This window comes from Phascolarctos cinereus, unplaced genomic scaffold (genome assembly GCF_003287225.1).
Source record: "Phascolarctos cinereus isolate Bilbo 61053 unplaced genomic scaffold, phaCin_HiC Scaffold_5;HRSCAF=322, whole genome shotgun sequence".
NCBI lineage: Eukaryota > Metazoa > Chordata > Mammalia > Diprotodontia > Phascolarctidae > Phascolarctos > Phascolarctos cinereus.
The window spans coordinates 438,715,478-438,729,268 of NW_027555958.1; positions in this window are offsets into that span (position 1 = coordinate 438,715,478).

Consider the following 13,791-nt stretch of genomic DNA (forward strand, 5'->3'; position numbering starts at 1 on the left):
TTGAGCTCTGCATGTCTAAAGCTAACTGCCGGTTTCCCTTTGAGGTCTCCTGCTTTGCTGTCCACCAAGGCCTCACTTGGTACTTTCCACATTTCACACTGGGAGTGGAGGCCTGGTGGTGGTGGTAGGGGGTCATTCTAAAATGAAGCATTCTATAAATAGGACAAAAAAAGATGGCCGTCACACTACTTCAGCCTGGTGAGCTTTTTTCTAGGAAGAAGTTAAAAACAGAAACGCCATAGATGTTTGAATTTCTAGCGTTTGGCAGTTTCTGGTCAAGAACCTGGCGGTAAAGGAATGGTTTCTTTGATTAGTGCTTTCAAAAAATTATTCTTTAGGATCCTGGCTAAAGGTCCTTTGACTCCTGAGGATTCTGTAGGAACAGAAAGTGTTAGTTGAATTACAAGTGCCTTCTGTCCTCCCTCCTTCCTGAGCATCCCCCCTCCTCCCCCTGCATTTCCCACAGCTTTTCAGTTGTCCGATCTAACCTAGAAATACTAAGAAGATGGTTAATAACTTTGAGTAAGTAATGTAGTCGGGCATTTAGTGATTTAGAGGTCTAAGTTCATTAAAGACTTTAAATGAACTATTATATACAGCGGGCTTCTGAAGCCCTGCTACCTATTTAATAACAAGCTTTTAAAAGCATTTCTTAAGTTGCAGACCTCTAAGATTACAAATGTCACTCATGTTCATATAATCCACATAGCAAGCGATGAAGCCTTGGCTTTGATGTGCTAAATTGGAGAAGGCCTAATGGAGCTATGAATATACAATAGAGAATATTTAAGTAGTAGTCTTGCTTTAGGTAAAACACTTCCTTGAAACCAGAGGCATTTCAAACAATAAAATGGGCCCTAATGGGGATGCTCTGGGTGGATAGAAAGCTACTGAAAACACTTAGGTTTATTTTTATGAGAACAGGGATGGGGTAGGCAGCTTTTTCTCCCCCTCACCAACCTCCTGCCTTGAAACACCGCTTGAAAGAAGAAGGAAAAAAAAAAAACAGTACATGGACATATTCACCTTTTGTCCACTGCGTTTGTTATATTATTAGTCTGTGAAATGTATGCTGTTCTTTAAAAAAGGCTTATTTCATATTCATTGTACCATAGAAGGAAAATGGCTCCCAAGTTCCTAACAGCAAGTGCCGTTAAGAATCAAGGGCAGCCCTCCCTATGTGACAGCACCCCACTGAACTCCGGATTTTTTTTTAAATTATGTTTATGATACATATGAATGTCTCAATCATGCAAATTGTCACTCGTATTAATGAAACCATTTTGTAAAGAGATTGCCCTCTAAAAAGGGTTTAATGTTTTTACCTATCCAGCTGTCTAGTTATGAGATTTACACATCCCGGAAGGCATTGGGATGTTGAGGCTTTCTGAATCAAGTTGTTTGCCACGAGATACTGTATTTCCAGGCCATGGTGATTTATCACAAACTATCGGAACCTATTCTGTTAGTGTCTTGTGAAACATAAAATGAGAAAACTGTCGTGCCAGAATGAAGCCCCATGAAATTAGGTCGTTTTCAGGATATTAACTGTGTTTACAACCTATCTCCCTGTTAGTGCTTATGACAGGCATCACGTCATAGTGGCTGGAGGGGAGGCTTGAGAGTGGGGTAGGCCCAGGTTCAGGTCCTTCCTCTGCTGTGTGCTCAGGGTAAAGTCACTTGGAATGCTAATGACCCAGGTAATTCTCTGGACTGATTTACAGAGCCGATGCCCATTTGTATCAGTGGACGGAGGCCTTAGCCTGGGAGTTCTCCCAACACACAAACAATATCATACGTCGGTATAAAAATAAATAAATACATAGGAATGATATTTGCAAGGACTGATCATTCAAAATGAAACCCCTCAATAAAATGGCTTCAGGCGCTGCTGTCACAGAATTTTAAGGTGTTCCTCTAGATGGCACAGTTGATAGAGTGCAGAGCCTAGGATCAGGAAGACTCATCTTTCTGAGCTCAAATCTGGCTTCAGACTAGCTATGTGACTCCGAGCAAGTCACTTCACCCTGTTTGCCTCAGTTTCCTCATCTGTCAAATGAACTAGAGAAGGAGATGGCAAACCGCTCCAGGATCTTTGCCAAGAAAACCCCAAGTGGGGTTACAAGGAGTCAGATATGATTGAAATGACTCAACAAGAAGTATTTATATGTAACATATTGCCATAAGTGGTAGGCACTTTGATGGTTACAAAGTACTTTACACAAGATCATGTATTTGGAGATGGAAGAGATTTTTAAGGTCATCTAGTCCAACTGCCTTATTTTACAGATGAAGAAATCGAGACTGTGACATGTTAGGTGACTTGCCCAATGGTAGATAGCCAAGCCTGGAATTGAACGAAGGTCTTATAGCTCTCCAATCCATCACTCTTTCCAGTGTAGCCTGAATCCTTCTACCCATTATCCCTTTTAAAAACTACAGATAATTCACGTAATAAAAGAAGGAGCCATAGGATCATGAATTTAAAGTTGGAATGGACCTTTGAGGTCATCTAGCCGGAACCCTCTCATTTTATAGAGTTAAGGAAACAGTTTCAGAGATGACTTCTCCAACATCACCTAGGATGGCTACTGTCCAGCTGCCATCTACCAGTGTCTGGTGAAGGAGCTCTTCCTGTGTTCTAGCTTGTCCCTATGAAATTAAGGAAGTGATAGAGAGCTCACCATCAGTTAGCTGAAGCCTCATCTACTCTGAAGCTGTCCCGGGTGCCTAGGCTGAGGTTGCTGGGACCTCAAGGCTACCGCTGGATGTTACTTGTCACTTTGTTCCCAATACTTTGTCTATATTGTTAGTTCAGCCAAGTCACAGAAATGCTCATTGTAGTTAAATAGCAATTTGTTTCCATGAAACTGCAATTAAAGTATTACTGAGCAGCCATTTTAGATTGGCAGGGCTCTGGGTGAATGTTAAAAAGCAAGCCGCTTCTTACTGGCTCTGAAGCCCAGGGTCCAGAGCCGAGGAGGGAAAAGTGCAGCCCATCTGCCTGAGGTCCAGTTAAGGAAGAAGGCACGTGGCTCTTCCATGAGGGCCTCTCATCTTATTGTCAGCGCGCAGAGAGGACAAGTCAGGGCTGATCTGTTCAAGCTGCTGTAACAAGTCACCTAAAACTTTGACCCATTTTCTGTTGTATCAGAAGGGCCTTTTTCTGATAGTTGGAGATGTGTGCATTTTCCTAGAGGGGATGTTTTCAAGTCAGATTGATTCTGTGGAGAATGGACTACAAGTTGGAGGCCTCAAGCCAATAATGTACTACAGGTCCTGACATGTTACAGCTGTGTAAACAGGGCCACTGTATCTCTTAAATCACTCCTAATAAAGCATAGGACAAAAATCCATTGATTCTGTTATATGTTCTTTTAATGACACTGGGAAAAGATGTTTGGCAGAGGTCCATTTAGAATAGGCACGGCTGACTGGTAGCCACCAAAAGGGCTTCTTTTAATTGGGCCTCTCCTTTCTGTAATACTACATGGTTATATTCCTGGGATACAGGCTCCCAGCTACCAAGTCAAGACCTGCCAGGTAAAGGACCTAAGCTGAATTCTTCCTGTGGACATATATATACCTACAGACATATTTACAGGACTGGCCAGTTAGAGAGGGATAAAGAAATTTTAATGAAACCCTGAGAAACTGAAGTGAGATCCTGAGAGAGGAGAGGATTTCAGAGGTTAAGTTGGAAAATGCAATTAGGCCCATATTCTAACCCAATCTGAGACAGTTGGTGAGCACCTTGGGAACTGCCTTGGGAACCGGTCTTTTTGTCTGCCTTCCTTTTCTCTGACTTTCAAACCTGAGGAAGCTTTCAAAAGCTTCCTAATTTGCTGGATTTGGAGTCAGAGAGAAAGGCCTGGGTTTGAATCGTACCTCAGACAGCTGTAGGACTCTGAGCCAGCCTACCAGTCTCAGTTTCCTCAGCTGTAAAATGGGGAGAATAATATTTGTAGTACATAGGATCACAGATTTAACCCTGGAAGGGATCTTTTCATCTTAGGGGTTATCAAATCTAACTCTCTCATTTTAGAATTGAGGAAACAGGCCAACAGCAGTAAAATAACTGCCCAAGATCACCTACTTTACAAGGTTGTTATAATTATCTTATGTGAAAGTTGCTTTGCAAACCTTAAAGCTCTATGTAACTGTCATTATTGTTATTATTATGATGATGTAATAATTATTATTATCTAGGTGGTTCAGTGGATAGAGTGCTGGGCCTGGAGTCAGGAAGACCCAAGTTCAAATGTAGCCTCAGACATTTACTATCTTTGTGACTCTGGGCAAGTCATTAACCTGTCTGCCTCAGTTTCCTTATCTGTAAAATAGGGTTAACAACAGCACCCACCTTTCAGGGTTATAGTGAGGATCAAATGATTTAATTTAAAGAGCTTAAAGCACAGGACCTGGCACATAGTAAGTATCATACAAATGAAAGTTATTTTTAAGATTATCATCATTAACTTTGCTCATCATGATTTGAACACGTAGTGTGGAAAAATACATTTGTTTGAAAAGTTTCATCTGACTTGCTTGACTTGTTTTTACTGTTGGAGTGATGGGAAAATACAAAAAACTTTTCCCTTCAGAGCTTAGTTAAGATTTTGGTTTCCAGTATTGACATAGAGTTTGGGGGACAAGGACCTCAGTCAACCTGACAAGAAATGGAAGGTAATTTATGGGGACTGAAGATTAAATGGAACATCAGGGATCAGGGCTGTATAGAAAAAACTAGGGTTTTTTCTTTTGTTTTTGGTTTTGTTATTAGAGATGGAGCACTTTGAATTCTCCATAATCTCCCCAGGACCTCGGATTCAATATCTACGAAAATAGTGAATCATAACACGGTCTTTTTTTGTGAACCTCCTCTCTCTATGTACAGCTCAACCTGACTGAACACAAGAAATCAAGCGAGTTTCATGGTTCTCTGAAGGGGGAAAAAAAAGATATAGGGAATGTTTTGGTATTGAGAATATTGTCCTAATGGTGGTTGGGAGAGGGTGGGATACTAAAGCCATTGAATAAGAGCCAGGGTGGCTAGAGCACCAAACTTGGAATTGGGAAGACCTAGGCTGGAATCTTGCCTCAGAAACCTATTAGCTGTGTGACCCTGGGCAAGTCACTTAACTCTCTTACTTAGGGCCTCAGTTAATGTGTTTGTTAAAATAAGGGCCTTGGACTTGAAATTCCTAATTTCCAGTCATTTAGAGCTAGAAGGTACCTTAGAGTTCAACTTGTCCAGATCCCTTATATTCAGATGAGGAAACTGAGATCACACTAAGAGTCAGAACCCAAATTTGAACCAGGGTCCTTTGACTGTCTTCTCTCTTGTTGTCCCCCATCATTAGATTGTAAGCTCCTTAAGGGGAGGTACTGTCTTTTGCCCTTTTTTTTGTATCCCTATCACTTAGCTCAGCCCCTGACACATAGTCGGCACTTCACAAATATTTGATAACTGACTGACTTTTTGCTATGTCATGTGGCCTCCCGCACAAGATGACAGTGCATTTTCCCATCGTCATACAAACCATTCAACACGAATCGTCCTTTCTCCCTCTCAAAGCCCCAGTCTGGTTAAAGTCACCCACAAATTCTTGTAATCAAGATGATTTTGAGTATTGGCATTCTCAAAAAGAGTCATTTTGAGATGGAAAATGGTAATTTTTGAATGAAGTTGCCTCTGGAAGATGAAAAAGTGGTGAGCTCCTATTCCTTAGGAACCAAGGTAGATAATTATTATCTCCTGTGTTATTAGACTATAGCAATGACTGTTATAATTTTCTTCCATTATGCTATTACAACTAGTTTGTTTTTGTTTCATCTTTTTCTTTTATTAAGACATTGCTATTCACCTTTAACGACTCCAGTGAGGGGTACCGCCATAATTGAACTTGGTTGGTACAACTAAATTTAGACTGTCAGCAGGTTTCACTCTTAGAGTGACAGAGAGATTGCTCTGAGTTTTTAGAAACTGTAGCTCCCTCCTGCAAGAACACTGTGTGAGTAGGAGAGATAAAAACTCTGTCCACAACTTTATTTTCACACAGGAGAAAAAACCAGGCCTTTGGGAATCATATGAGTCCAGTAGAGGCAAGATAGAGAAAGATGGCCAGTCCAAAGTAGTAAATGATGTGTTAAAATATCTTAATGAGCTGTGTCTTGAGTCTTCAGATAATGTTTGTAGAAAACAAAAAGCCAATGAGTTGTCTGACAGCTATTTTAAAGATAGAAGTGCAGTATGTGTATGACTATTTTTCTAAATAATTTTTTTTCTGGTCTGTACAATCTTTATAGACTAATGAGAAACCAGATGTATGACAGATGAATGCTGTAATATTCATATTTGTTGTTTTAAGAAGGGTAAGCACTGAGGTAGTCAAATGGAACAGATTATACCTTTAATTACATCCAAACATGATATTGAGCTGTTTTTTTTTAATGTAGTTGACTGCACTTCCTATTTTCCCCATTAATTGCTACAGTCTAGAAAGATATCAAAACTTTGTAGATAAATTACTTTTACACACCTTAGGGCCAGGAACTGCCTTTATTATAAATTGGTGAGGGGTTAAAGAAAAATTTCCACTCTCGGTTAAAATGAGTATTTGAACAAAGCATCATTTGGTTGTGTTATAGAGATTAAGCAAGAACTTTTTTTTTTCTGCATGAATCCTTGACTGTGATGGCATTGGGTGCAGGGGAAGTACCAGCTCTCAAAGCCCATAATCTTTTTGTGTGTTATTTCACGGAGCATATCACAGCCCAACAGCCCTTTACAGGATATATTTTAATCTCCTATTCAGCTATGTTCAAAATCAAAATAATGTAAGCCAACACATTTTGTCAGTTTTTCAGACTAAATATATTTCCCATTGTGTATAAATGTATATAATCATATTGCATGCTATGTGTCTGAACATTATACATACATAGGCACAGATGAATAGATATGCAAAGGCTCTCGTACATTACAGCCAAGGAGAGAACTCTGTCACTTTCATAGAATCCCAGAATCTTAGGCTAGCACACAAGTCTATAGACCATTTATTCCAACCTCCCATCCCATCCAAGAATCCTTCCCTCCTACAACAACTGCAGTATGTGGTCATCAGCCTCTCCTTGTTTCCGACGACGGTGTTATTTTTATGTTATATCCTGGGCTCATGAGATAGGTGGGTAAGGTAAGGTTTAGCTCTATGACTGATTACCTACATGGAAATCTGGAGTATTTTAGGAGCCAGCAGTGGTGCTACTGAGAATGTAAGGGACGAAAAGATAGTACTGGAAGTCAGAGCAGGTCACTGACCCTCTGTTTCCTTACCTGTAAAATGGACATCATAATGATTGCCATGATAAATGAGTGACATTTATAAAACATTTAAAATTTAAAAAAAAATTCTTTGTATTTATTTTCTCAGTGGAACCGAACAACAATCCTATCAGGTAGGTCTTATTTTCCCCATTTTGTAGATGGAGAAACTGAGGCTTGGAGAGGCTACGTGGTAGAAATACAGTAAATATGAGAGACCAGATTTGAGCCTAAATCTTCCTAATCCCAGGTCTAACCCATTAGCCATCTCTGCCATTGTGTCCCAGCTGCCTCTCAGCACTAACCTACTAGATCTGTGGTGCAGATCAAATTAAAGAGGGGATATTTATGGAAATGCTTTGCAAACTAGAATGTCCTATATTAATGCAGGTAAGCTATTGCTGTTAAGTAAATGCTGTCAGGAGCATACATCACAGGATCCTAGCTTCAGGGCTGGAAAGGGTCTCTGAGGCCATCTAAAATAACCCTCTCATTTTACAGATGAGGGAACCTATGCCCAAGGGAATTTATGTGACATGCCAAGGTCGTGTGGGTATTAAGTGTCAGAGACAGAATTTGAACTCAGATCCCCTGGCTCTAAATCCAGTGCTCTTTCTACAGAAAATAAGGGCCATATTTTTTTTTCTTTCAGTTCTTTAAAAATTGGGTTTCAAATGAATTCAGGTACTTTTAAAACCCTTAGCTACAGAAAAATATTTGGCTTAACAAAGGCAGAAAAAAGCTGCAACACATTGTGTGTCCCCCCCCCCCAAGAACCTTCCTTATTATTGTAGTGGAGAAGAGTGGGGGGAGGGGGAGAGGTTTGAGCCGTAGCTTGAGTGGGAGATGGCCCAAGCAGAGGCTTCCTTCTATTTAAATGGTTTTGTGGATGATTTTGTTCAATTCAATAGAGCTAAATAGGTAGCACCTATTCATTGTGCTGATCTAGTACCTATTGAGGGTAGAACTGCACAATTAAATACTTAGAGCTTATGCAAGGCTATAATACTAGTAGGTTTTCAACTTCAGTGGGCTTTGGCCATTTGGAAGACTTGGTGCATTAGCACTCCAGGGATGATCGGGGAGATTCTGGGTAAGAGAAGTGAAAAGTCATCTTTACTGCTGGAGCTGGGGGCGGTAGGGAAGCAGGAAAGAGGCAGGTGTAAGGTCCTGTGTTATCCCCGACATAATGCCTGGAAGGGCGAGCCAGGTATTGCTTTGGGACTGAGCAGGGCTGTGGGAAGTGGTGAAGGGGATGGGGCCTGAGTCTTCTGACTTCCCCCCCAGTTCATTACTGAGAGAATCAGATAGATAAACAGGCTTGGTTTTCAAAGGACTGGAAATTCTAAATGGATTTCTGACATTGAAAAATTTAGATGGCTCTTTCTTCCTGGGGATTGGTGTAATTCACAAAATTCCATCAGTCACCTCTAGCTGTAGGCAATTGTTTTTCACCCTCTTCAAGGTAGTAAAACATGTTTTAAAATTAAAAAAGAAGGGGGGAAAAAGAGATTCTGGCTGGCTTTGGAGGACTTGAAAGCCAGACAGAGTCTTTGCTGTGGGCCAAATAAAGGTGGAGCTGTTGGAGATATATCCCCCCCCCCAAGTTTTGTTTAATGTTTTTCAGTCTGGAATTTCAGCTGTGTGGGTTTTCTTTCCCCCAACAAGCCCAACTGAAGGATTCAGCTTCTAGATACTCCTTGTTTGATACTGCAGCAGGCATGATAATGAACTCATTACTGTTCATTTGACCCAGCTCTGTGTAAATTTGTGACATTATTAAAAATAATAATAAAATAAGGTGATGATTAGTTCTGGGGAGTGTGATGGGCTAGGTTATGAAGCTCTCCTCTCAGCACCCCCACTGACTAAATAGTCCAATGGTTGGTTGTTGCTAAGAAAGGTCAGTGTAAGTGGTGTAAGAATTTTTTCTCAGGAATATTCGAAGTTTCCCATAATTTTTTAGGTTTCCTACTTTATGGTGTCATGGAGTGGCTAGGATGCTGTCCTTGGAGACAGGAGAATATGGATTTTAATTCTGCCTTGTATACACACTGACTGTGTGACCCTATTAGATTTCAGTGCTAAATCCATGCTCTTCTATTCTTCATTAGGAATAAGTAAAGCTTCATTGGGGGAGCTGGGTGACTCATTGGATAGAGAGCTGGGTCTGGAATCAGGAGGACCTCAGTTAAAATATGACTTAAGACACTTACTAGCTGTGTGAACCCCTGGGCAAGTCATGTAACCCTGTTGGCCTCAGTTTCCTCATTTGTAAAATGATCTGGAGACGGAAATGGCAAACCACTTCAGCATCTTTGGCAAGAAAATCCCAAATGGGGTCAGAGTCAGATATCATTAATTGAATAAACCACAGCAATAAAACCCTCATTAGGTTTCAGGTTCCTTGATTAATCTGTAAACAATTAACTTTACAGTAGAACATAAGCTACTTGAGGGTAGAGAATTTTGATTTTTTTTGTCTCTCTATCCCCAGTGCCCAGCCCAGTGCCTGGCACATAGTAGGAGCTTAATTAAGAGCTGTTGTGTTGAATCTAAATAACATCTATTTACTTTGGTTCTTCATCAGCAAAGTGGGGGAAACGAAGACCTGGTAAGTATCCCAACATGTATGCTGAGCTTACGTCCTCTGTTTCATACTCAAAAAGAATCCATGTTTTTAGAAAGTGCGTACCATTCTCTCTGTATACCAACATTACACAGGACATAGTTCACTCTAATTCTGCTTGAGTTCAGGGCTGTCATCAAAATAGCATGGATTTTAATTCTAGTCTGATGTGATCTCAAGTGGGAACTCTGATTAAATTTCTATCTTCAATCAAATAGTAGCCATAGGCTAATCACTTTAATCTTACTGCCTCGGTTTGTCCATCTGTTAAATAGGAATTTACTAATAACAATTCTCTTTGTCTGTGTAATAGATGTGCTCGTTATGAGATGAAAAGGTTTTGATATCCCATGGCCTGTACTCTTTGGAATTGTCAGTACTGAAATGATGTTTCCAGCTAGGTATGTTAACGGGCATTTATGGTTTTAGAACTATATTCTGTGCCCTGGAAAATACTCAATTTATTTCAAGTTAAAAGACATTTATTGAACAGCCACTATGTGCAAAGCATTCTGCTGGGCACTGAGATGCAAAGATGAAAAATGACACAGTCTCTATCCTCAAGGAGTTTACAATCTAATGAGGAAGCAGATTATTTATGGAAATATGTACAATGCCAGGCAGAATGTTAAAAGGGCAAAGGGGAGACCTAGAGAAATTTCTCTAAAAAACTTGGGGAGCAAAAGAGTACTTCATCTGGGGGGGCTCATGGAGCTCATTTGTTTTGAAGATTAGTCAGGTATGTCTGTGATTCTTATTTAGAAAGGTTCATTATGATACTCAGCTCTCAATTAACCTCAAGAATGGGTGTTATGCTGCAGATAATCAAAAACAATGGATAATCAATAAATCATTTATGTTTGGCTTTAATGATTCAGTGTGAGAATCTACTACTCCCCCAATAGATTCACCTTCCTAGTTGTGTGTGTTAATAATTATAGCTATGGTTTTATAGCTTTACAATATTATCTTACTTGATCTTAACAATAACCCTTCGGGGCAGCTAGGTGGCACAGTAAATAGAGCACTGGCCCTGGATTCAGGAGGACCTGAGTTCAAATCTGGCCTCAGACACATAACACTTACTAGCTGTGTGGCCCTGGGCAAATCACTTAACCCCATTGCCCCCCTCCCCAAACCAAACAACAACCCTGCAAGGTAGGCACTATTATTATTATTATTATTCCCATTTTACAGATGAGGAAATGGAGTCTAGCAGAGGTGAAGTGATTTTCTCAGAGTTACATAGCTAGTACAGGTCTAAGGCTGGATTGGAACTCAGATCTTCTTGACTCCACTGCTCCACCTAGCTGTCTTGCCTAGAAGGAAGAGAAATTGACTTAGGACATGGGTTCTAACATTAATTCTGATAATTCAGGAGTGATTTTGGACAAGTCAGCCTCTCTGGGTCTTAGTTTTCTCATCTGTGGAATGAGAATATAGGATAAGATGCCTCTGATGTCTCCTCCATCCCTGAGGTCTATGATCTTGTGACTTCTTTGATCTAATGCTTCTATAATTCAAGGCTTCATGATTGCATTGGTGTGGGTTCTTCTTTGACCGGCAGATTGTGACTCTTCCATTGCTTAGCAAAGAGCCTTTGAGAACTTTGGTGGCACAAAATGGCACCCTCTGTGGGTAACCTGGTGATGAGCCTCTTAGCAAGGCTGGTCCTTAGATGATGGGCAAAGTCCATTGCCAAGACTGCAGGGAACCCTTTCTAAATTGGTTAAACTTAACCAGAGCTTAGAGGTACCATGGTGTAGAGGATAGAGAACCAGCCTTGGATCCGTGAAGAATCCATGGGTTCAAATCTCTGACACATCCTAGCTGTGTGATATTGGACATGTCCTTTAATGTCTCAGTTCTGTGGGATGCTCTAAGACCGTGAGCTGCAGAGAAGGTTTTCTTATCCAGGAAGCTCTCTATCCCAGTGAAATCAAAGGTCCAGTTCCTATTCTTAACTCTACCAGAATTTACATGCTATTAACATAGTCTTTGAGGACCCAAGGTCACTTCCACTTAACAATTAGACATCAGACCAGTACATTCATAAAGATTGCGTAATAATTTGTTGTTCAGTCATTTTCAGTCGTGTCCAACACTTCATGACCCCATTTGAGGTTTCTTTTTTTTTTTGGAAAAGATACTGGAGTGGTTTGTCCTTTCCTTCTCCAGCTCATTTGACAGATGAGGAAACTGAGGCAGATGGGGTTAAGTGACTTGCCCAGGGTCACACAGCTAGAAAGTGTCTGAGGCCAAATTTGAACTCATGAAGATCAGTCTTCCTGACTCCAGGCCCAGCACTCTATCTACTGTGCCACCTAGCTGCTCCTTGCATAATAATTACTATTGCTAATAATATGAAAATTATTTTGAACTCGACATGCACACACCAAGTGACGGTGGTGGTAGCAGGGCAGCATAGGTATATGCTACCTTCTTTGCATACCTTTGGGCCATTCACTTCCCATTTATTTACTTAGGTTCCCTACTAATTAAATGGGTACCCTATTCCTTGGTATCTGCCCCCCCCCCATTATAAACACCTTGAGGGTAGAAATTGATTCCTTTGTATCTTTGTGTGCAAATGCCTGGCACACCGGGCAAGCTTCTTGGATATTTGTTGAAGTGAATAAAAAAAGCATTTGCCTTTCATCCTATGCTTTGAATTCCTTGAAAGGTAGAATCCCTCTCTATTTTTAAAGGCTGTAATATATATGCTATAGGACAACATAGCACATTGTCGCAGAACGTGGATCAAAAAGCACACCAGATAGAGGACAGGACTTGGAGTCAGGAATCCTGCTTTCACACCCACAAACTAGGTGACTCTGGGCCAATCACTTAACCTCTGTTGACCTCAGTTTCCCCATCTCTAAAATGGGTATGATGATAGCACTTACCTTCCAGGATTGTTGTGAGATTCAGATGAGTTATTATGTCTCAAGTGCTTTGCAAAACTTGAAGCTCTTTGTAAATGCCATCTCACCGTCCTCCTCGTTGTCATCCTCTCTGCTGCTTGTCTGCCACCATCATTTGGTGTGTGTTAAGGTGAAATAACCAAGGATACAAAATTTCTCTTAAATCCTCCAAAGATTATGAGAAGCCCTGTGGTGCAGTAGATAGAAAGAAGCTCTGGAGGCAGGAAGACCTGAGTTCAAATCCTGCCTCTTAAATATGCCCATTTGTGACCCTGAACAAGTCATCTGACTGATCGGCTCTCTAGACTATTAACTGGAGGGAAGTTTCCAAATCCAAAATGTTAGAAGGAGGTTCCTCGTCCCGGAGCTCCCTATACTATGCAACTCATGGCAGCAGCCCCTTGCCCCTATCTCTATCACTAATGCACAGAAGACATTCTGCAATCACTGAAAGGATAGCACGTTTTGTACAGCTAATCTAAGTGTTGTGACTGACTTTGGAGGCAAACATTGACCAGAATTTTCCTGTTAATGTATGAAAAAGGAACACTCTTAATGGTGCGTGTTCTCTAAATAATGAAGCCACCTCATTTCATGCTGTCTATATGGCTATAAAAATGCAGCCCATCTCCACTGAACCTCTGATGTTAATTTGGGAAATCAGCTGGGGGAAAGTCTAGCCCAAACTTTAAATGTTGGTGGTTTCCATCTTATTGGCCTTTAAAGTCATTAACAACAACAACAAAAAAGTGCTGGCCTAGATATTCATCAAACCTTATCAGCTATTGATTCAATTTAATTCAACAAACCTTTATTAAGTGGCTATTCTGCATAAGGCTCTATGCTAGGCAGAGCTGTAATGTAACTGGCAGGGATGGATGGGGGTTTTGTCCCAGGGTATCACCTGGGTGGTT